We start from the raw sequence: 25220 nt of genomic DNA on the forward strand, positions 1-25220 counted from the left end.
ATATAGTATATAATCTATGTATGTATAGATTTTATATATGTACATTTAAAAAATCAACCAGAATGAGAGGGGAAAGATGAAATGCAGCAGACTGTGACAAATGAAAGTAACCACATTACAACTGAATAAAGAGGGTGGGGAAGAAATGAACTCAGCTACGTATGTTTAGAAAAAAGTAATTTGATTAGCATATGTACGGCTATAGATAGAAATAATTTTATGCTACCTTTACATTCTATTTGGTAAATGTATTTCTCCCAGAAATATGGTTTATCAATTCTGAAACTATGCATATACTGAACTTAACAAATAAGTAAATACACGGTGATAATGAAAACCAAGCGAAAAGGGAAGGCCAGAATGAACCATGTGGTTGGTTGTAGATTGGAGTCAGAGGTATCAGCATACACTCATGATGGCCCAAGTTGGTACAACTTCAACAACAAGATAAATAATAAGGGTATTAGATTATAACCCAAAAGAATAATATAAGTACCCAGGAGTCCATACAAATATAAATAGAAAGCTGAATAAATAAATAAATGGGGAGTAGGGACACCACAGTAATAAACTGCTGGAAGCAAGATCTACCAAATGGCTGCTAAAATTAGTGAATGAAAATTTATACAGAAACAGAAAAACTATTTTCCCCCCACATATTTATTAATTATAAAGCATATCTGTCCCTGATATTTATTAATTGTGAATGGAAATATAGTAGTTTTACAGTGAAGAAACCCGGCAGACACCACCTTATCTAAGTGATCAAAATTAATATTACCAGTAATATATATTGATATCATCTACCCCCTGACAGGTGCAGAGCACCCCTGTTATCCTTCCCAATACTTCACAGACTCAAGCTAATAATGAGAAAACATCAGGTCATGAAAGACAAGAAAAGCCTGATGAAATGTCACAAATTATAGGAGACCAAGGACACATGGCAACTAAATTAAATGTGAGATCTTGGAACAGAAAAAGGACATTTATGGAAAATTGGTGAAATTTGACTAAAGTCTCTAGTTTAATTAATAGTATTGTGCCAATGTTAATTTCTTACCTTTGATAATTGTTCTATGGCTAGATAAGGGTAAGAAGATGGGTAAAGGGCATCCTTGGGTAGTCTGTTTAAGTCTAAAATTAGATGTAAATAAAACATTTTAAAAATGACAAAAAAACCTCTCTATACTTCAATTCTAGAGATGTCATTAAACATATACAACAGACAAGTATACAAGCTTTTCATGACCTTGTTTAGCATTCTGCATTTTACACTTCAAAAATCAAGGGGCTTATTTCTATAATTTCCATTTTTAAAAAATGATGAAACAAAAAAGGAAGGTTTTAAACTGTGATTTATAAGCTCTTCTCTTCAAGTAACAGATTGTGGGTGTGGAGAGTTTTTATTCCCCACAAATGAAAAGCCAAATTAGATATAATAGTCACTAGACTTTATCTGTTTAATTTCCAAAGTACTGGAGGCATCTTTCGATACTGAGCAGAATTTTGAACAGATAAATGTAACAGATAATTGGATCTTGTGTAGAACCCACTGAGGCAAATTTGCAGTTAGTATTGTTTTTATACTTCCCATCCACTTGTACCTCAGCAGTGGCATCCCTTATTTCTCTTTGATCTATCCAAATGGCTATTATGGGTATAAATTAAAAATTAAATAATATATTCTTAAAAACAACATAAAACTAAAAATTATCATGATGGCACTAACATTAAATTGGATGAGAGATCTACTAAATAACTAAGTCATCAGCCACCTCATTTTATTTGGGCTTTACTAACTACTTGAAATCCTCATCTAAAAGTATTCAGAGGCTCTCCAATTATTCCATTTTAAACAAAAATATGTATATTTCCATTGTTCAATTTTAAAAACTAGAAACTAGAGCAGATGACATTGCTGACTTTAGCATCTCCCTGAATAACATTAAATCTCTGATATCCACAGCCACTGTTTGAAAAACACAGGTCTGGTGATTAAGTGGGGAGTCAACCATTTTGAACTCTCAGCGTGTTTATACAGAACAAAATATAAAAAATAAGAGAGGCAGTTTTGTATCATTTTGGATACCTTCAGGTGCAGATTATAAGACAAGACGCCCCTAGGCAGGGTGGCTCCAGTTGTTATTCATCCACTTAATGAGGACCAAGAAAACCCAGCTTCTGTATATATTTCTGCTGCCACATTTTCCTGCAGAACTTCCAGACATAACAATGTCCAAAGAAAGGATCTATTCCTCTGTGTCACTTTTCAAAAGAGAAGAAATCTTTCCAGGAGTTTTTTGCCACCCAGTTGACATCCTTTCATGTCTTGTTGGCCAGAATTATGTCACTTTTCCATTCCTAAACCAATTACTGGCAGTAAACCAATATACTAATCTAGGATTGATTCCTGAATTGAGAATATAGTCACTTTCCTTGAAAGCTGAATACTTAGATAAAGCTAGTTTGTGTTGACAAGGAAGACTGAGTTAATGGGTATTGAGTGGGCAGTCTACCATGTCTACTAAAAATGACTTTGGGAAGCATTTAAGTTACCAAATTGCACAGAGAAGGGGAGTGCATAAATAATGAGAAAAGTTTAATTCAGTGTTATGAGAGCTATGAGAGAAATATAACTCAGTGCACCCAAACTATGAAGCTTGGGCATTTATGTCACCAGAGATGGCTTCCTGGAAAAGATAACATATGGACTGATTTGGCCTGGAGGGGTATGGGATTGGAGCAGTAAAGACAGATGAGATCCAAAAGGGCCTCCTATTCTATACCGAGTTTGTGGACCACCCTAGAATTGATCGAAAGCAGCTGAAGGACTTTAAACATATACGGGACATTATGAGATTTGCTTTTAAGAAAGATTGCACTATCCAGCAGGACCGGCATTTTATGTCTTTCCTCTGACATTTTATGTTCTTTATTATCTGATCTTCTTATTTGGCACTTAGCATTCACATTCTGCCTCGAATTAGTTTTCATGTGTGAGAGAAACGGAATCTTATCTCCTAAACTACGTTATAAATGCTAAGAAGGAAGAAATGAGTGGCTGGTTACTCATATGCCTCTCAATACGCAAAACATTGACTAGAGTCTAGAAAGTGCTCAGTTTGTTGCCATTTGTCAACTACTTCCATCACATTCCATCTACAAAGCTGCACTATCACTCCGGATGGCGATGAAGTATGTTGGGGAAGGGTAGGGGTGGACTCCATCAGATTACGGCGTGCACTGCAGTTTCCTCATCAGTAACGCAGGTGACTATCATCCTTCTCTTTCTGAGTTGTTGTTGTTTTTTTTTAAAATTTATTTATTTTTGGCTGCATTTCCTCGTTGCTGGGCCTGGGCCTTCTCTAGTTGCAGCGAGTGGGGGCCACTCTCTGTTGTGGTGCTTGGGCTTCTCACTGCGGTGGCCTCTCCTGCCGCAGAGCCCGGGCTCTAGGCGTGCAGGCCTCAGCAGCCATGGCACGCAGGCTCTAGAGTGCAGGCTCAGTAGTTTTGTCACATGGGTTTAGTTGGGCATGTAGGATCTTCCCGAACTAGGGCTCGAACGTACGTCCCCTGCATTGGCAGGCGGATCCCCAACTACTGCGCCACCAGGGAAGCCCTCTTTCTGAGTTTTAAGGATTAATATATTTCAGGTAAAATACCTGAATATTGGGGACTGAATGAATAAAATTTTATCTTGTTTATTTCTTTATTTTTCTCTCCCTCTATGGAACATAACCTCTATGACAAAAGAAAAGCCTTTGATTGTCTAGCTCATCAAAGTATCGGAGGTACACACTCAATAAAATACTGGAATAAATAAATGAATGAAAGTCTGCAAAAATAACTTTCCATACAATAGTTAGAAATAATGGCACACTGAAGAGAGCCTTGGGCAGAAATACAATGATCTTAGGCCTTCAATTTGGTAAGCTTAGATAAAATACAATTTTTTAAAAGTCATTCTATTTTCATTTATGTAGGCAGGACAGAGCCTCAGGTGTCTACATTATATCCTATCTCTGAATATTGATTCAACTAATTTCCCCTCCCTTACTCCCATGATTTCCATACATCTTCCTCCCTCACCCTTTGGCAGGGATCTTCAGGACCAGAGCCTGAGCTGCTCAGCTGTTTCCTATCTCCTGGTCTACCTATAGGTGCAGGAGGTTAGAAGAATGCCCCATAGACCAGAGTAGTGGTTCTCAATCCTGGCTGCACCTGAGAATTACCTGGTGAGCTTTTTTTTTTTTTGCGGTACGCGGGCCTCTCACCGTTGTGGTCTCTCCCGCTGCGGAGCACAGGCTCCGGATGCGCAGGCCCAGCGGCCATGGCTCACGGGCCCAGCGGCTCCGCGGCACCGTGGGATCCTCCCGGACCGGGGCACGAACTCGTGTCCCCTGCATCAGCAGGCGGACTCTCAACCACTGCATCACCAGGGAAGCCCCCTGGTGAGCTTTTTAACTAAAGATGCCAAACCCCGCTTAATACTAGAATCTCTGGGAGGTGGGGCTCTGATAATATTTTCCTGTGATTTTTATGAGCATTAAGTGTTGAGAATCACAAATATAGTACTTCCCAAAGTTCATATATGATTTTTTTTTTTTTTTTTTTTTTTTTTGTGGTATGCAGGCCTCTCACTGTTGCGGCCTCTCCCGTTGTGGAGCACAGGCTCCGGACGCACAGGCCGAGCGGCCATGGCTCACGGGCCCAGCCGCTCCGCGGCACGTGGGATCCTCCCGGACCGGGGCACGAACCCGTGTCCCCCGCATCGGCAGGCTGACTCTCAACCACTGCGCCACCAGGGAAGCCCCATATATGATTTTAAATATTCCTCAGTACATCTCTCTCAGTACCTTAATAATAGAGACACATGAGGTATAGTTTTACTTTTTATTGAAATATAATAAACATAAAGATAAATGTACAGGCCCATAAGTTTTCCAAACTAAACATACCCCTATAATAGCAACCAGATCAGAGACACATTACCAGCATCTTAGAAGGCATCCTCCTGTCCCCTTCCAAGGGTAACCGCTATCCTGACATTAATCAGCATGTATTTGTTTTGCTTGTTTATTACTTTCTATAAATGAAATCATGCAGTATGTATTCTTTTGTGTCTGGCTTAAGATGCCTTTTTAAGGGGGAAAAGGTAGAGTGTAGATCATATGGATTAGTAAATCTTAGGTAAATCTAATGAAACCCAGAAAGAAATGTTGAAAAATTGATTTGAAGATATGGTAGTGAAGAATAGTTTAAAGCAGGTGCCCTAAAATTGGATGAACTCAGGTTTATATCCTTTTACTGCTACTTGTAAGAGTTGTGACCCTGGGCAATTATTTACCTCTCTATACTTCAGTTTATCCATTTGTAAAATATTGTTAATAATAGTAGTACCGCATAGGATTGTTATGGGGTTTATATAAGACATTATGTGTAAAGTGTTTAGCACTGTGCCAGGATATAGAGTAAGCATTAGCAACTAGTAACATTTATTATTTGTGATTACTTAGAAAGGAAAAAGTAATCACTACTCACTAAGATTAAGTGGAGACCACAAAGTTAAAACAAACAAAAAAAATGGAATACGAGTCTTGGAAATCAGAGGTCAGGAAATCATAATACCATTGTAGGCAAGATACAGGAATTGGTCTTATGACGTCCTTCTCAAAACTTAGTAGCCATTAGGTTCCAAATCATGGACTATATCAGAATCACCAGGGCATTGTATTAAGAACAAAGATGCCCTGACCCTTGACCCACTATAAATCTAATAAAAATTACCCCAGGTTTTCTCCAGGAATCCACTCTTTGATCAAGTTCCCTGAATGAATCTGATTTGCTGCCAAGTTTTCACCACTGAACTGTACTGCATAGGGCTAAAGGGCAAGAGCTCCATCCTCGATGCTTTTGTAGCTACAATGATGCTTTAGTGTCCGGCATATGTGTTCAATGAATATGTATTTGTTCAACTGGGGAGAAAAATCTCTGTAACGTGCCTATCACTATTCTGTTCATCAATTTCATTAACAATTTGAAAGAGGTTGAAGGCCTGCTTAACAAGTTCACCAATGGCAGAAAAGACCGAGTGTATCAAAGACAAATGTAAGGTTTCAGAAAAGGAAAACCACTGCTTAATCAGCATTTCATATAAAACGAAACCAAGGATCTAGTCGCTAACATATTAATATGACCCAACAATATGATAAGGGTTATCAACAAAATAAGAATTATCTTCAGATACGTGAATCAATGTGGCACACCTTTCTGTTTGTCTGCTCCAGGGGTAAGTCAGCAACTGAGCTAAATCCAGTCCACTGCTTGTTTTTGCAAATAAAGTTTTCCTGGGACACAACTACATTTATTTGCTTATGTATCGGCTATGACTGCTTTTGCACTGCAACAGCGGGGTTGAGTATTTGCATCTGAGGTCATACAGCCTGCAAAGCTGAAAGTATTTACTCTCTGGCCTTTTGCAGAAAAGGTCTGTCAACACCAATTCTATTCTAAATCTCACTCTCCCCATCTTTCTTAGTAATAGGACCTACAACTGTATCTGCACATATGGCTACTTAAAGACTGCACTTCTTGGTATGCTTTGCATCAGGTGTTTCATGTGACTGTATTCTGGCCAGTGAGACATGTGTAGAAGAATTTTGTTTCAGCTTTCTGAAGTCTTTCTTAAAAGATAGCCCCTTCACCATTCATGCTGGTTGGGAATTAAACCCGATAGCTGGAGCTCAAACAGCCATCTGGTTCCACGTAGATAAATGCCTAGGTTTGGCAGCCTGGACCTGAAAGGGGCCTAAGTCCCTGAAGGTTTTGTGGAATTTCCATAATAGCCTTTCAATGCCAACTGCCAGACATTTTTTTCATTAAAAAAAAAAAAAGTATTTGTGTGTTTAGGTCACTGTTCATTTGGATGTTCTGTCACTTATATATGAACCTATCCTGATAGCTACAGATGTATAATGTCCAGATCTTAGGACTGATTCTGTTCAACACATCTGGACTCTTTCTTTCCTTGTGAAGTTACAGAACTCTCCATCACTGGGAGGTTTTCAGTCGATCCTGAGTAACCACCTGTCAGACAAGTGATGCAGAGTTCCCTGAGTTGGATAGAGGTTAAACTAGATGACCTCCAAGATTCTAAGTTGGGTATTCCTGGACCACATTTTTCTTTATTAATGGAAAGCGTTAAATGGGTTCTTAGTTCAAGCACTTAAAATGATTAAAGTAACCAGCCAGAAAGCCAAGCTGCCAAAATGGAAAGTGTAGAGAGAGTAAACTATCAGCACAATTCTAACTTTCTATTGGCAGCAAAGCAATGATTTGGATGGTACCTTAGGCTCTCATCTTTCTATTGGCAACAAAGCAATGATTTGGATGGTACATTAGGCTCTCATTGAGGAAAGCACTGACACGACATCACATGACAAAATCTCCTATCCAATAGGTTGGAGCTATCCATTTTCATAGAAATGCTGGGACAAAGGAAATATCATCACTCCATATGGGTGATTCCTTTAGCATAAAATGTATTCTGTTTTATTTTTTTTACAGACTGTAGTTAAATTGAGCCCAGCATGAATACCAAAAATCTCTAAATACCTTTATGTATCCTCTACTAGATAAACATGAAGAAACAGGAAATTCTTGGATGAGCAGAGGATCATAGTCAGGGACTATGTGACTCTGGCACAAACGTACCTTCTCTTTGTTGATGCCTCCTTATTTTTCTTTCTGCAGTATTCATCATAAATGTAGTTTCCTCAAGGATCGTGCTGTGACCCAGAAGGACAAGCCATGTTTTCTCATTATTTTCTTTCATAGTATCTCACATTTATCCTTCAGAGAAGTTGTCACAAGTGTAATTTATCAGTCAGTTGTGAGATCCCCTCCTAGTAGACTGTAAGGTTCTCAAGCACCGCGGCCAAGTTTGTCTTACTGTGCTCTCATCGTGAATGCAGGGACTGGCAATGGAGGCAGTCAATAAACACTTGTTAAATGATGATGATGCGATTAGGAGAGATAATCCTGCTCTTTATTATATGCTACCCACCCTGGGGTGCAGTTGCAGATTTCTCAACTTTAGATAACCTGAGGCAGGATTATTCTTTTTGAAAGAAGTCGTAGCACTTTAACCAAAAACAACAGCCGCATCAGTGACAAGAAACTGGAAACCCTAATTGTGGAAATTTGTCATTTTATCTGGCTAGTGAACATCTGAGAACTCCGTCATATGTTTGGGGAATTCCCAAACTAGTGATACAGCTTCCCACCCTAGAAGCTGAAAACAGCAGACACTGGCTTTCCCAGGCTCTCATCCACCTTGGGAGTAAGTAATTGATCTAGATTCTAGTCATTAGATTAACAAGCTTTTGACTTTGAATCAGGAACTCTGGCAGCTTTTGTGGCTTGAAAACACCCATATAAAAATTGGTACCATAAGTGGGTATTCCACAACAGAGGAAGGAGAGAGAAGATTTGAAGTGATGATGGTGGGAAGAATGAAGACTTGGCATGGGTTCAATAACATGGATTCCCTCTAGAAAATTTCCGTTAGTCCAGTCAAGCTACTGCTATTGATGAGTTTCCATTTGTCAACTGCACCAACTAATCAATCCGAACTCTTGGTGGGGCATCTAGATATTGGGTGTCAGGTTGATTACATGCAATGCATTTAACCATGAAAAGAACTTCAATTTTTCCATGTTAGAACAGACAGCTATTATTGGTTTGGACTTTCTTCCCCCATCTACCATGCTCCTTTCAACAACCATCCATGGAATTACTGAATGTCCTATACCACAAAGTAGTGTCTCACATAGCACTGATAATTACTTAGACTTATGTCTAAAACACAATTAAGGCAATAAAATGATTATTGTCAGAATTTCTAGTCTTACCACATTCTGCTTCACCCAGAAACAACTGGTTGCCTGTAACAGTAGGATGTCTTATTAAGGTATATTTTAGTGTCAGCTGCAAACAATTTGTGAGGCTGAGGTTATCATCTTACAAAGTGATAAATACTCTGAACCAGGAATCAATACACTTATTCCTATGGTTCAGACACACAGTTCCTAAAACCAAGGTGTGGGAATACAAGTAATTCATGTCTTAACCTGGGTATCCTTAAAAGCACAGCTTGTGGAAAAAGCTGTATATAGGTTATCTGTTTGATAAGTGAACTTGGAAGGAGGAAGGAGCAACAGAAGGAACCAAACGGAATGAATGTCACAGCCGATACAAGTTTGTATTTTCCAGTTAGCTACCAATATGGGCAAATGGTACTAAGACCTGTATCTTATGAAAAGCATCTTAGGATGTTCCTTCTGGGGAAAACATTCCCCGCCCCCTACCCCAAAGTGGACAAAGGAGGCTCATGAGCTTCTGGCCTGCACACGCATGAGTGCTGAGTAGGTTCCTGCACTGCTCGTGACACAGCATCAGAGAGGCTCTGGAGCAGAATACAAGAGGGACATGACACAGGCCCATGGTGAGGCATTCCAGGTCGCACCTCCACAAAGCTTATCAAAGCCTGTGTGGGCCTGGTCACCACTGAGGTGGCTTGAGAAAGACATGGGGCTGAGAGGATTTGAAGGGCACACAAGTGAAATGTTTCATTTCACTGAAGTGCTTGATAGAGTTACTGATTAACTTAACAACCCATGATTCTCAAAAAATGTTTGCTCCTAAGCCTATGATTCTTGGTGCTAATGACTTAGAAATCTTAATGCCAAAGAGGAAATGCTTCCACCAGGAGATGAGGAGTAAAGAAGTAAGAAATATATATATATATGAATATATGTATATATACACATATATGTGAATATATGTATATACGCACATGTATACATACATACATATACATATATATGTATATGTATGTATGTATGTATATCCATTGTGTTGGTTCTGTTTCTCTGGAGAACCATTGGAGAACCATGAGTAATAGTACACTAAATAAAAATGCCATGCGCTTGCTTTCCCAGCCCCGCTTCCAGCGATGACATGGCTACTTAACTAGATACTACCAGGAAGATTTGCCCTAAACTTTGAATGAGGAACCAAAGTTCTTTTTGGCTGACTACAATTAGGATTCTTTATTGATATGCACATGATCATAATGTTGTGAAAATAAAAAAAGTTTTCAGACTGACTGAAGTTTATATACATAAATTTAAATACATAAAGATATGTTATACACACACACACACACACACACACACACATACACATATTAAACTGCAGTCATGACCATTATTGGTGATTGTCTACAGGTCCTGTTCAGCCTCTCCCTAAGGAATATTTGCTGTTTTATTTCATATTATGGCTTAGCTGGGGCTATCTGAGGACGTAGCTAGCCAGTTCATTGTATAAGATTGGAGAATAAATTGGGTTTTAGGAACAAACAATTAAAAATGCCAGAGGAATGCTCTGTTACTCCCATGAAGCAATGACATGCTTATAAATTCAAAAGAAAGCAGGTTATTTGCTGTATGAACAATGCTAATTAAAAGAATCATATACCAACTACACCGAAAAAACTTTAAAAGAAAACCTGAGGACAAACAGTGCTCTGTCTCTCTCTTTCTCTTTTTAATAGCTTATAACACTGCTACTTTGACTTGCTTTTCCTAATTCTATGTACAACTAACAATTCTAGGTATTTAAATGCTGAATAATAATTCTCATTACAGTTATCTCTTTACGACCCTTTTGTGGAAAGTAAGAAGGTCAGGATTATCTTTGGAAGAAAAAGGAAGATGAAAGGGAACCACCCTATAACAGTCGTCAGGGTACTTTCAGAAACGTAGCAACAGAAATAAGAACCTGAATATGGCTTCCATTCTTACTTTAAGTACTGTCCTGTCACAGCCCACTGATATTTTCCAGTTTGTCCATAAATAATAATAATTTTGCCTTCTTCATTCCAGTTCTCGTACCTATGTTTACAATTCTCTTCTTACCACATTGGTTCTGTTATAAATACTCATGAGGTAGTTGCAGTGATAAAAATAGCGTTGCTTTTTGACTGGCCATGACAAGGATGGATCAGAGAACAATGGACAGGAGACGAAGGTGGGACACTGGGATGCAGTTAGTTTTGGTGTGATGTGCTGATGAACTCTAGAAGGAAGATTAATGAAATGGGTAGGAAGGGACATGACTGAGAAATATTTTACATATTTCTCTGTGAAGAATTAAGGGAATAAGAGGAAAAAAATTTCAAGCCTTCCTTGCATCAAGAAGGTCTAATTGCTAGTATGTGCAATAGGGACTGAAATTGATTATAATCTATTCATCTAAAAAGATGTGAAAAAAAAGTACATTAATTCGACTTCGTGGTATATAGTTCTAAATATGTGGTTTCAAGATAAATTAAGAAATATTTTCACTTTCTCATACATTAAATGATCTGACAATCTAGCTGTATTTGAAATATCTTATGATAATTAACATTAACAGTATTCTACAATTTCCAAAGCAATTTTACATGGATTATTTCATAAAATTTGCATAAAATAGAAATGTTTTTAGTTTGTGTAGCACTTAAATTATCTTATTTAATATTCACATACCTATATTTCCTTTAAACTCATGCTGTTCATTCACTAACAAAACCTTTGAATTTATACTTTTCTAGAGACAACATACTGTTCAAACTTTATTTGCTAACCTATCTATCTAGAGGATGTCTAACTCATCCTTTAAAACCTGGTTACTGCAGGAGAGGCCTTCATCTGCTGGATGTGTATGTTTGTGTATGTGTGTGGGGTAGATGGAAGTTATCAAGACAGCAGAAACTGGCCGTGTCTCCTTTGCTTGGTCCCATGGGGTCAACCAGTTGGCTTTATCTCGTATGGATCATCCCGTGCAATACCCAAGATCACTTAAGGAGCCAAACCCACACTCACAGGTGGAAAATCACAGCTGAAAGAAGAGCAGCTTTATCAGGCTACTCGGTTTAGTTGAGGGGCCCAATTTTAATAAATTATACCACAGGTATGCAGATATGTGCTGGCCAATGAACCGACAATTTTTAAAAATTTCACAAAAATATAATGCTTTTAATTGTACTTAAATTTAGTTATAGCAAAGAACCTGTAGTAAGTTTGAAAAAGATGTCTGAACATTAATGTTTCTTCAACACAATAGATATTAGTTCTTAAAAGTTGTCTTTTTCTAAAGTTACGATCATAGCCTGAGTTCATTTTCGTTTAACTGTATATATTTTTTAAATTATTCATTTATTTTATCTATTCTTAATTTTGGCTGCGTTGGGTCTTCATTGCTGCGCGTGGGCTTTCTCTAGTTGCAGTGAGCAGGGGCTACTCTTCATTGCGGTGCGTGGGCTTGTCATTGCGGTGGCTTCTCTTGTTGCAGAGCACGGGCTCTAGGTGCGTGGGCTTCAGTAGCTGTGCCACATGGGCTTAGTAGCTGTGGCTCACGGGCTTAGTTGCTCCGTGGCATGTGGGATCTTCCCAGACCAGGGCTCGAACCCATGTCCCCTTCATTGGCAGGCATATTCTTAACCACTGTGCCACCAGGGAAGTCCCTAAACTGTATATTTCTTAAATAGCTTAGGTTTCCAGGGAGTAAAACTGAGTCGGAGGTCTCATAGGAATCACAAGAGAGTGCTTATGCCTATATAAAAATCAAAAAATTTGAAACCTGTTCTTGATTTTTAAAGAACAGCTTTTAAAACTTATATTTACCTTCATGATGATTTTCCAAAAGAAATTAATTGAGAAAGATTAATCTGTAAACAAAATATCCTATAGAAGAGATAAATGATGTTCAGAGTACCAAACAAATACATCATGGAGAACTGATAAATCCAAAATAACTACTCATTAACTCAGCTATCTGTCAGTTTTTTCTAAGTTACCTAACCAGTGGGGTGGTCAGGACACTCTGAGTCAGACATTTCCCATGCTCAGATTCAGACCACATTTCACTACACTTCATATTTGAAACATGACCTTACACAGTTTTTTTTTTCCTTCTTCTTAGAATTTTTCATTCCCTACTTCTCTTCTTATTCCCTACAGAGAAGGCATATGCCTTCCTTTCTTCATCATTAATCATGATCATCTTAATCACAAAATCTGTGTAAAGGTATCAATTTTATTGTCAAGAATATTCTTCATGGGGCTTACTGACTTTTGGTTCTAACGTGTACCAGTTGAATTTGTAAATGTACCAATTTCAATTGTAAAGCATGACTCTTTAGTCTAACATCTATTCTTTTCCCATGTTCCTCAAAGAAAAAGGTCATTTTTGGTTTTGCCTTTTTAAAAAATTAACAGATTTGTTGAGGTATAATTGATGTACAAAAAACTGCACATATTTATTGTACACAATTTGATGCATTTGGACCTGCTGCATACACTCAGGAAACTTTGTTTTCTCTTAAATAATCACGATAATCTTATTCTCCTTGTCAGTGATTGGTTTAGGGATATATATGGACTCAATTCTGGCCAATGATAAATAAGAGTGAGTATGCTAAAGGCTTCCAGGATAGTTTTAAATACTGATTAAACGTGGAAAGAAGGGGGTGAGCAGAGAGGAAGAGTCCCTCTCTCTCTCTCTCCCCCTCCCACACACACTCCTGCTGGCTTTGCTCATGTCTAAATGTGATATTTGAACTTCATTGGCCATCTTGTGATCTTAGGGGGGAGATTTTCAGAAGGTGGCAAAGTAGAAAATTGAAAAGAAATTGAATTCTTGGTGACAAAATTGAACCAATGAATTAACCCTGGAGGTTCACTAAGTCAGAATGTTCTGACTTTCGAAATTACAAATTTTCTTTATTGTTTAAACCAGTTGAGTTAGGGCTTTCTGCTACTTGTAACTGCTACTGATAAGCTGACAGTTCATAATATCTTTTCATGAGATCTAGGTTTATTCCCCAATTCCTTGTCTCTTATATCTTACCTTTTTTTCAATTCCTTTTTTGTTTTGCCTCAGCTTATCTGCAAATAAGTATTTTGTCTGAAGTAACTTACACTTCCTATGGTTGTAAAAAAAAAAATTATATATATATATTTTATATATATATATATATTTTATATATATATATATATATATATATATAAAAATCTCTCTCTCTCTCTCTCTCTATATATATATATATATAGTTACTCCATGCTTGGTTGATATTTAGCTAGACATAGTATTTTATTTCAAAGTCATTTTCCTGAAAAATTTGAAGGCAATGCATCATTGACCTCTAGCTTCCAATGTTGCTGGTGAGAAGCTTCAAGCAAGTCTGGTTTTCATTCATGTGTGGGTAAGCTGTATTTTTCTCTGAAAACTTTTAGGATTTTTTTCTTCTTGATTCTTATAGTTTTGAAATTTCACAAGACAGTTTGTGTCTTCTTTTTTATTTTATTCCTTTGTACCCAGGAATTTTTTTAACCTAATAACAGATATTCAGCTCAGAGAAATCTTCTACTGTTCCTTACATAATTTTCTCACTTCCATTTGCTACTGGAACTCTGATTAGATAGATGAACCTATCTTCTACATCTTTTAACATTCTCAATTTCTCTTTTCTTTTATCTCTTTTATTTCATTATTTCTCTTTTATGTCCATATTTTCTTACACTAAGTTCCTCAACTCTTTCTTTCAAATTAATAATCACAATTTTATTATAATAATAAAAAAACACATACAGTGCTTACCTATGTGCTGGGTACCTATATTAGTTTATAGAGTACTCACAACACCCTTAAGTGGTAGATACTAATATAAATCCATTTTACAGGAAAGGAAATTGAGGTAAAGAGGGCTTAAGTAACCACGAAGTGTTGCACAGCTACTGACTTGCAAAATCTAGATCAAATCCAGATATTGTGACTCTGGACTTGGTCCTTTTAGCCATTATTCTATCCTGATTTACCATCTGTCAGCAAAAAGGTTGTGCAGAAGGTGTAGAGGTCATTGTTCAAGAGATCGAGAAGACAAGTGAATGGACATAGCTCCGGATTGTATCACAACTTCCACATTCAGGCTTCCTGAAGTCCAGGGATCAATGCACCTCACCAGAATGAGAGGACTGCTGTGTCAGAAAAGTCCAGAACTGTAGCTTCTGCCTTTATACCACTATCACAGCACTCCAAAGTTTCTGTACTAACATATTTGAAACATGTTGTTGTATCCCTGTTGCATTCTTCCAAATTCTTTTTCTTGCTATCACCAGGATAGGATACTGCTGGCAACATGTCTACTCTGCCTCTTTTGTTCTTTCCTCTTTATACCTTAACTAAGGCATTCTAGGAACCAGCCCTATGCTCTGTGATAACTTTTTCCTCTATGAATTTTGGGTTGCTTTCCTGTTTCCAGACATTCCTCAAACTGTCCTAGACATTTCAGGCAGTCTTTCTTGTTGTCAGGGCTGTTATAGATTTATTAATTCTTTGTATAATTTTATTGTCATTTTAGTGCTAGGGGGAGTGGATGTGTTCAGTCACTTATTTCCAGCCAAGTGCATGGCAGTCTGAATTCTTCCAGTTCCTGAAATACTCATCCTAATACTCACCCACTCTATGAAATAAGGAAAATCTTTCCAGGAAGCCCACTTCTGACATTATTTCTGCAATATAAGTAGGCACATTTACAAACCCTGCACAAAACCAGTGCATCTGCTAGAGTGCATACTCCCGTTGAATACATCCAGCTCTACCAGACACACTGTCTAATTTTCAGAGTGCACTTTGGGGTACAAAATTTTATCATTCTACTTTTGAGTGAAGGGAGGGCATAACTAGTACTTGCTTTAAAACATGTTGCATTTGGCAGCAGACATATAGTATTAAAATCATTTTTTAAAAAAAATTTGGCCATTTTACAAATGGTATTATTAGTATTTATTAGGTCAGGCAGCACTTGTAGAACTATGATTCATCTGTTCCTTATATAGGAAAAAAAGATTAAATTCAGTAAACCAAAAATATGAACTATCAACAAAAAAGGAAACAATATGTCATTAAAATCAACAGTTATTACCAGAAGTTTTACAACAATCTGTGCACATTCGTAATAAATTACATTTTCTCCAGCATATCAAATACTTCAATTTAGTTTTGGCATTTAATCTACTGGAAAAGCCATTTAGTTCTACTTCTTTGTATGTCCCTGAAGACATTGTCCCTGAAGACCTTGTCCTTTAAGTAACGTGCTTTTGAATCCAAATTGAAGATACAGTTAAGCATATTTAGACTGCTTTATTTGAAATGTTTCTAAAAGTTGTGGTGGGAATTAGAATCAAACTTGATGGAAGAAGGTCTTGGATACTAGGTGAGGATGGTAGCAGGTTAGAGAGATTCTTTTTTACTTGTCTCAAGGATGATGAGGAAATTTTTCACCAGCAGTCCTACTCAATGTTGACTGTACACATTGGCCAAAGGGAGCTGTCAACTGAATTAATAGCTGGAACTTCTTAAACCTGGAGCACATTACTGTTGTTGCCTGTTGCCAGAATGCAGCTACTTTGACACTCAGAACTCTTTGTTTTCCAGACCCCAAATTATAAGTGATGGTATTTGTTATATCTTTTCATTTTTTTCCTTGTGTGGACCACAGGTAATTTAGCCGACTAGAAATGAGAATGAATTGTCTGTTCCATTAGTGGTCTCCATTAGTTCAGTGCCAATGATTTAGGTTCAGGCACTGTTGTCTCTTTTGTCCTCTGATCTTGCCATTTCTAGTGCTCAAAAGAGTAAGGCTTCAGTATGAATAAAAACAGTGAGTCAAAACATAGAGCGACTGCTGTAATAATCTTAATGACAAAAAAATAATAACACTGTCACTTTACACTGGATCTGGTCACATTGCTCTTTAAAATATGGACTTCTTATGACTTTGTTTTCCCAAATGTCACTCTTTAATCTTTTTTTACTCCTCATGTTAAAATAATATAAAACCCAATATGACAATCTTCATCACAGGATACTTTTTTATTACATTTTGCTGCCTTATCAAGACCATTTTCTCTGCACCAAAAAGATGGGTAGTTTAAGACTACACAGATAGAGTTAATTTCAAGAACTATGGACCCACATTTAGATTAAAGTTTCCTTAATGCTCTGTGATGATGTGTTCTGTATGCATATTTCCTTTGCTTATTTCTTATCTACTGCTACCCTAGGCTTAGAATTACATTTTCTTTTACCTAAGCATATACGATATTTTGTGCAGATGTTCACACCTATTTATTATTTTCCTCATAAATATTAATTATTTATATCTGAACAGAAAGAACCCAGGAGGATTGAAGATAATTAATTTTTTCACTAATGCACCACCTGCTTTTATCGGTATAAAATATTTGGATAACCAAACTATTAGAAGTAAATTCCCAGTATTAAAAATAGAATTTCTGCCAGAAGACAGAAATTGGATAAAAGTACTGGAGACACTTTTATCTTAAAATATTAATACTGAGCAAAATGACTACCAAAAATACAAATGTGATCATATTAATAATGGCAATAAATATGTACATTGCATCTTGGGCAAACATAGGTGCTGGTTTTTATAGCAACATTTGATTAATCGTTATTTTTACCCTTCCCACTAGAAAAGAAAAGAATAGAGGAATTGTGGAATACATTTTTTCCTATAACGAGTCAATATAAGACATACAAATCTAAGAAAGCAAAATTATATGATTTCTGAAACCTATGCAACCTAAATAGACCTAAAAGAGTACTTAAAATCATGCATACATATTCCTTCCTCCTTCTCATTTGGGAGCCAGAGACCATTAGCAGTCATTCATATCTAGCGTGTGCTTACATGGTATAAACATGCTTGTTTGTTGGTTGGCTGGTTGAAGCCTTGTCCCAGAAGAGATTGTTTTAAAATTTTAGAAGGCACAAAAATGCAGTTAGATAGTATAGGAACAAAAGAACAAAGAAAAAAGAAACATAAAATAGAGTCAGGAGTGACGTTAAAAATTCATGACAAAAACAATCACACAGTTGATATCAGTGTGTATGTAGCAGTTTCTGACCCTTTGCAGGGGTTTTTGGAAAAAAATGTATTTTTTTCAATATTGAAGATATGATGTCAAGAAACATTGTCTGTACTTGAAAATCTTACATTTAAGTTTCAGTGTAACTAACCAAGGAAATAGAGAAAGTTGTAAAGAAATCAGGAAAGTACATATTTCTGTATGTCTCTTTTAAACAGGCTTATTCTTTGAAAACCTGAAACATATATTTTAATTCAATTGAGTAAACATTTTTAAACATATTAGTGTAACAGGTTATAATAAATATTATGAGGGAGGGATACACTTACAGTAAGAAACCACCAAGGAATAATCAAGTAAAGTTCAAGTATATACTCCAAAATGTTAAGTTTTTATCTCTGAGTGATGTGATGACAGGTAGTTATTTTTAACTTGCTTTTTTATGATTTTTGCTATTTTCTACATTTTCATTTTTCTACTGAGGTATAATTGACATAACATGTTAGTTTCATCTATATAAGTTACTGATTTGATATCTGTATATATTGCAAAATGATCACCACAGTAAGTTCAGTTAACATCTGTTACTATTTTCTCCAATGGAGATGTATTCGTTTATAACAAGAGACAAACACCACATGATTTTTTCAAAATGAATGAAAAATAATCAAAATGATCATAGTTTGGGCTTCAAGAAGATTCCAAATACAATTAGACACAAATCATATACACAAACACTAAATAATAATAGAAAGGAAACACAGGATAGCATATATAAATAATATGAAATTTGCACACATAATCATATTTCATCTTTAGGTCAACTCTGTTGGGTATTGTAAGACTTATTATTCCCACTTTATGGTTGTATGCATCCAACTGCCTACACATGTTTTCAACTTGGATGCTCAGATGAAATCTCAAAGTCGAAGTAGGTTCAGAACTGACCCCCTGATGTTTGCCTCCCTCTCCAAACGGTTTTACCCAGTCTTCCCCTTCTCAACTGATGGTGACTCCATTGTGCCATTTTGCCAGAAATCTTAGAATCATTCTTGACTCCTGTCTTTATTTTCATATCACATTCAGTCCCTAAGGAGACCTCATTGGTTCTACCTCGAAAATATATCCAGATGTTCTTCTACGTTTCCTTACTTCCATTGCTATCACTCTCACCTATGCCATTATCACTTCTTGCCATATTCATATAATATACTCCTAACAGGTCTCCCTGCTTCCACTTTGTCTGCCACAATCGCAACAGAGCAGTCAGAGTGATTCTTTTAAAATGCAAGTCAGGTTACTTGGATATGCCAGAAACCTGCAGTGGTTCCCATGTCACTCGAGTGGAAAATAAAGTCTTACAGTGGACTACAAGGCCCTTCAAGGTCTGTTCTCTGTTCTTATTATCTCTCTAAACTTTTCCCTTCCTACTCTCTTCCTTACTCATTCCACTCCAAACACAGCTAATTCTTTGCTCTTCATTGAATATCACAGACCTCAGGGCCTTTGCACCAGCTGTTTCCTTTGCTGCACTTGCATTTTCCCAGATAGACATATGGTGAACTCCTTTACCTCCTTTAACACTTTGCTTCAATATCTGTAATGAGGCCTACCCTGATAACCCAAGTTAAAATTTCAACCTGCCCCTGCCTCTCCCATCTTCTGTATTCTTTTATACTTAAAAAAAATCACACTTAAAATCTTACAACATGCTATACAACTTATTTACTTACTTTGTACATTTTAAAATGTCTGCAAGTCTGTCTCCTCCCCCCAGAATGTGAGGTATTTGTTTTGTTCATTGACACATTCCAAGCATAGGGTTGACTCTTAATAAATATTTGTTGAATTTGATTATCTAAACTGAGATTTTCAAAAGATTACACATCTTGCCCCAGTTCATAGGAGACAAAAGTTGAACAGATCTTCTTATTCTAAGTCCTTGCAATCCTTTAACTATTCTATGGGATTATGATGAGTGCCTTAAGAGAGGTATAAACAACAGAGATAATTACATTCAGTAAAGTCAAGAAGTGCTCTATGAAGCGTTTCATGACTCACCTTGCAGAATGGGTTGGATTCTGAGCTAAATAAAGGGAAAAGGACATTCCAAGAAGAAGGAAAAGAATGAGCAGAAACACAAATGGAGCTGCTCAGGAAATGTGGCTTAGGATCGATCCACAGTCTGGATTGACCAGAACATAAGGGGCAGGGAAGATTAATGGGAAATGAGGCACAAATGAGCTGCTAAGGCTTTGAATGCTAGGCCTTGAATGCTAGGGTGAAAACTTAGTATTAATTTAGTAGTCACCGGGAAGCCATTTGACATTTTAGAACACGGGGTTGACATGATTAAAGATAGACTTTAGGAAGATTAATATGTCAGTTGTGAGTAGAATGCATTAGGGTTTGGAAAGGGTAGGTGAGGAGACAATTAGAAAGCTAATATGGTTGTCCATCTGAGGAATAATGAGGGCTTCTGCAAGGATCGTGTAAGCGGGAGTGGAAAGAAGGGAAGAGATAAAGAAGACATCATGAAGGCAGTGGAAGTAGAATGAATATAAACTGGCAAGTAATTGAGGGGTCATAGACAAATAGTTTAATATGATGGTGAAGGTTCTGAGCTGAAGTGATTTTGCAAATAGAAAATCGGAAGGAGCTAGTTTAGGAGGATCTGCTGTGTTCTCTTTCTAGATGCTGCATGTAACTACTGAGAAGTTTGGATTGGCAGAAAAATTAGCCCTCTGACGTGGGAGGGTAGCAGTCCTCCAGCATTCTTCTATCCTCCCAGCCACTTCTATAGTGTCCCCTGTGAATAGCAAAATATCTCTTACAGGACAGTTTTCAAGCCCTAATGTGGCTCACTGGCTACCCAAGATGCAAATTCACTTTCTGACATACAAAGAAATGTTTCTAGGTGTTGTTTTTATTTTTTTAAATTTTTTCTAGGGGTTGTTTTTAGTTTGTGCACTTTTGTCTCAATCAATTGCAGTTGAATGTTATCAACTCCGAACTCTGTTCCAAACAGCATCTGTTTCTAAGGAATATTAACCCAACCATAGTTGCCCTCATGCCTGGTGTTGCTTTTTATTACCTGGTTCCTCAACTCGGTCAGGACAGCATACAAAAGTGCCTTAATTGCCACGATGATGGGAACTGAATTAATCCGTAGCAGATGAACGAGGATAATGAAATCATTTTCTTTTCTCTCAATGGTCTGTGCAGCATCATCTCTTCTGATACACTTCAGTGTCTGACCTTTTAAACTGACAGGATGTTCACTGCTGAGGCTTTTTAAAGACATCTATCTCTCCACAGAAAAATGGAAGCCAGACATCCAAGACCGACTTATATTTGTCTGTGAATCAAGCTGTCATTTTTGTTCTGCCAGAGTCTGTTATCACGTCTGGACAAGTAATTATTCTCTAGGTTAGGTTCTTACAACCTTGAATTTTTAGGAAAGTCCTTGAGACTGAAAGCAGTCACTTTCTTGCTGCTACAGTTCATGCATATTAGTGAGTTATGTAGTGACTCGGCAGCTCTTACTGCTATTAAGCATTTAGTCTATTAAGCACACAGTTTTTTTAACTTCGCAAAAGCTTCTAGCCTCCATCTGTTTTCCCTATTTATTAACATCCCTATTTAGTTCTCCTACTGCATTTAGGCGACTGGCAGCACATTCCTTGTAGAGCAGGTGTAAGCTGGGACAGAGAAGGACGAGATGGAGCAAGGACAATCACAAGCTTCTTTAGGTTCATGTATATTCCAGCAGGAATCATGAAGTAGGAAAGAGAGGGCTTCCTACTTAGTACTCACTTCTGCTGGAAACAAGGGCACCCATTAGATGGTGCTGAAGAAGGCATGGCCGTGGCACAGTGAGGTGGGGCTGGCAGAGGACAGAAGGTCCCAGATTCTTCTGCAGATATTGGAAACACACTTCGGTACTTGGAACATGAAATCTAATTCAAAGTGATGCAGCTCATCTAAGTTGCTAAGCATTCCAAATCAACTCAGAATTCAATAGCTTCCAATGAAAACCTTAGGTCAGATTTCAGGGGAAAAAACCATCAGTGAGTGATTTAATAATGTATAAAGAGACCGGCACCTCCTACAGAATTCTGTTTGAAATAGAGAACTGCTAGAATAAAATTCTCATTACCTACTTCTGCTTGGAGGAGAAACCATGTGCAAGCAGTTAGACAGTGGGTCAGTCACAGATATTACACAGTGTAAATTTAAATTTGGTAGTTTGATGACAGTATTTCAGCTATGTTTTGAAAGGCCTTTTTCCTTTTTCATGCTCATTTATCCAGGCAGAAATTCACTCAACCCTCTTCTACGCCCCACCCACAATCACCCTGCTTCTGGGGCTGTCATGATGAGTACGATATAGCACACTGTCCCGAGTTTAGTCTTTAAAATATCATTAATAATATAAAAGGATAGCTCAGCACACAAAATAAAGTTTGTAAGGAACAAAAGGAATGAGAGTGAGATCAGGCTCTCAGAATACATCGCAGATTTATAGGAACAAAGAGAAAGGCATGCTTTCCACCTTTGAAAAAATAATAGAACAGGTGAAGGGGCTGTATAGATACCAGTGCACATCTTTGTTTCCAAATGATATGTGACCCTGACCGTGCTTCATACTACAGGTTTAATGACAGCCATTTCCTCTCCCGTCATTTAGGCATGAATGGTCCAAAGAATCTTAGTATTATTAGGTAAAACACTATTAAAACAAAATATGCTTATTACTTTATTACTAGTTTTCCCTCTACAAATATCAGAAAGACACAACATTTGAGGAAATCACACTGTTCCTGAGAACAGTACCTTCTTATCTAAAACCTACTGCCTTCTTAAGCCTTGGAAATAGTTATCTATTTTGTGTGGGGTTATCCTCAGCAGAATACTTTTAACAAAACAAAGTAAGAATATAGGGCCCTCAATTCATTAAAAAATGGCATAAAACATCATTACTAAGTATGGATATCCTCATAAATGTGCACACTTGACAGCAACCATTGAGTGATATCAGTGGGACATAGGTTCATGCTTATCACCACTTCCTGGTCCCCAAGGAGGCATCTCTTGTGTGGCGTTTGGAGTATGGTGGACCCATGTCCCTCAGCTCTGCTCTTATTCATACGTCTTTCACTTAGGACTAGAGCAAGAACAACTGCCCCTTCAGTGGTTTTATATTTAGTCCTTGAATTTATACAGCCGTGATTATCAACGCTTTGTCATTTGTTGGCAAATCATCTGTAGAGTTTATAATGTTGAGGAACCTGTAATAGTTCTCATGGGTAGTTATTGTCTACCAACATGTCCAGCTGAAGAAACAGGAAATTCTAAGAACAAATCTGTTTACGTACCATGTGATCTAAATAATTGGATGGCTGTACCAATATGAGAAAAGAGACAATTTCCAATTGTCGTTTAGGCTTGAATTGTAGGACATCAAATAATAAAATGTTTCATTTTAATTTTCCTATTTTGTACTCTTCTTATTTTGGTTGGAGTTTTTCTAAATATTGGACTCTCAAGGCCTTAATTATCAGAAAGAATATTCAATTTCTTTAGGAAATTATCTCCCTCTAGCTTTTAAGAATCTGAGGTTTACCAAACAGAAACAGTAAATAGGAAACAGTGTGTCTTTTTGAAGCTATTGGAAAAGCTAGAACACTGTCTTTCAACTTGCAGTGTACATTACCAAATGGGGACTATTTTCTACAAAACATTAAAGGCTCTTTTCCATGTGTTACTTAGCTTAGTGCTTGGGAAAAAATCCTTGCATTTAGAAAAAAATGCATTAACTGAACTCCACAGTGTGTCTCATCCAATCCTCAGGAAAATGCTCTACCCTTGCAGTAAGGGCTGGGGAGTGCAGCAGTTATATATAAGGTGGATTAAACAAATGAACATGCACCTTGAGATACCATATACTGGTTGGCATTGCAGCAATAAGGAAACTGTGAAATAAGCTTCAGGACAGATTTCTCTAATAGGCAACTTCAAAAATATTTTTGCAGTTGAAAGCTGTTTTCAGAAAACTGGAGGCACAGACTAAATGTTATTCCAAGGTTGTTATGCTTGAGTTCCGCTCTCAGTTCCGGTGCTGCTTTCTTTTTAAATTCCTTCCCTGAAATATGAAAATGCCCAGCATGCCGCTGTCTTAGGACACAGGCAAACCTGACACATCCACTCTGTTCCTTGAAGTATGAACTGGATATCCCATGCTTGTAGTGGGATTCAAGCCCAGTGTCCTCTACAGACATTTCCCTTGCGCTGTCTGGATTCAAAGTTCTTTTAATATACATCACTGAGTTTTACCTAAAGCTGTCTCCGCTAGTGGCATTACCTAAGCCTATTGTGTAACCATTACCCTTGGCCTGTGCAAGGACATGTCTGTCTTTGCTCTTGATCATATACCATCTGCCACAGAAGGAGCATTTCCAGGCCAGTGATTATGCGTTGCAAGAACCACATTTTGACCATTCCCACTATGTAGCAGGCAGAGAACTACTGTTATAGCACGGAGATTACCGTTTACAAATCTGTTCTATCCATTACAATTGTTCCCTTAGCAGGTGGTGGCTATACAGAGAGGCTGACATTTGGAATTCCCTACCTGCTAAGGCAGAGGCAGACTCACAGGGGTCAGAGATGTTTCTGCCTTTGAGCCATGGTGACTGATCCTACCGGGATGGACATCCCAGTTGTGCAAGCAACTAGTACAGAAATGCCATTTCTGTCTTTTACAACCCTGCCCACTGTGCTGAAGTTAGCGCTCCTGAAAGGAGCTAACAGCATTTTCTGGACAGCGCTGCCCTAAATGCAGAAATCCTTCAGAATGCCACCCGTGTGACTTAAAACCTAGCTTCAAATAAATAGCTCCACTCCAATCAAGTCAGAGGAAGTTAGTCAACATCTCTCTCTCCAAGACACTGGGGATTTTCTCGTAAGTCATAATTCAATCCTTCATTAGAAGGAAGAAAAAATGTAAATTAAAAATATCTCAGCCAAGCCATTCCCAGAAGCAATAACCGAAATCTCTGCTGGCTAAACAAGAGGCCGCCAGACTGCTATCAGAACCTCTCAGTTTGCTATCAGTTAGGCCACAATTAATTTAAAAATTTTACTTCCAAAGTAAAGTGAGGGAATACAATAATCCCAATTTACTTTTTTAATAAAAAGCTTAAGTGGAAAGGGTCCATT

This window comes from Orcinus orca, chromosome 2, assembly GCF_937001465.1.
Source record: "Orcinus orca chromosome 2, mOrcOrc1.1, whole genome shotgun sequence".
Taxonomy (NCBI): Eukaryota; Metazoa; Chordata; class Mammalia; order Artiodactyla; family Delphinidae; genus Orcinus; species Orcinus orca.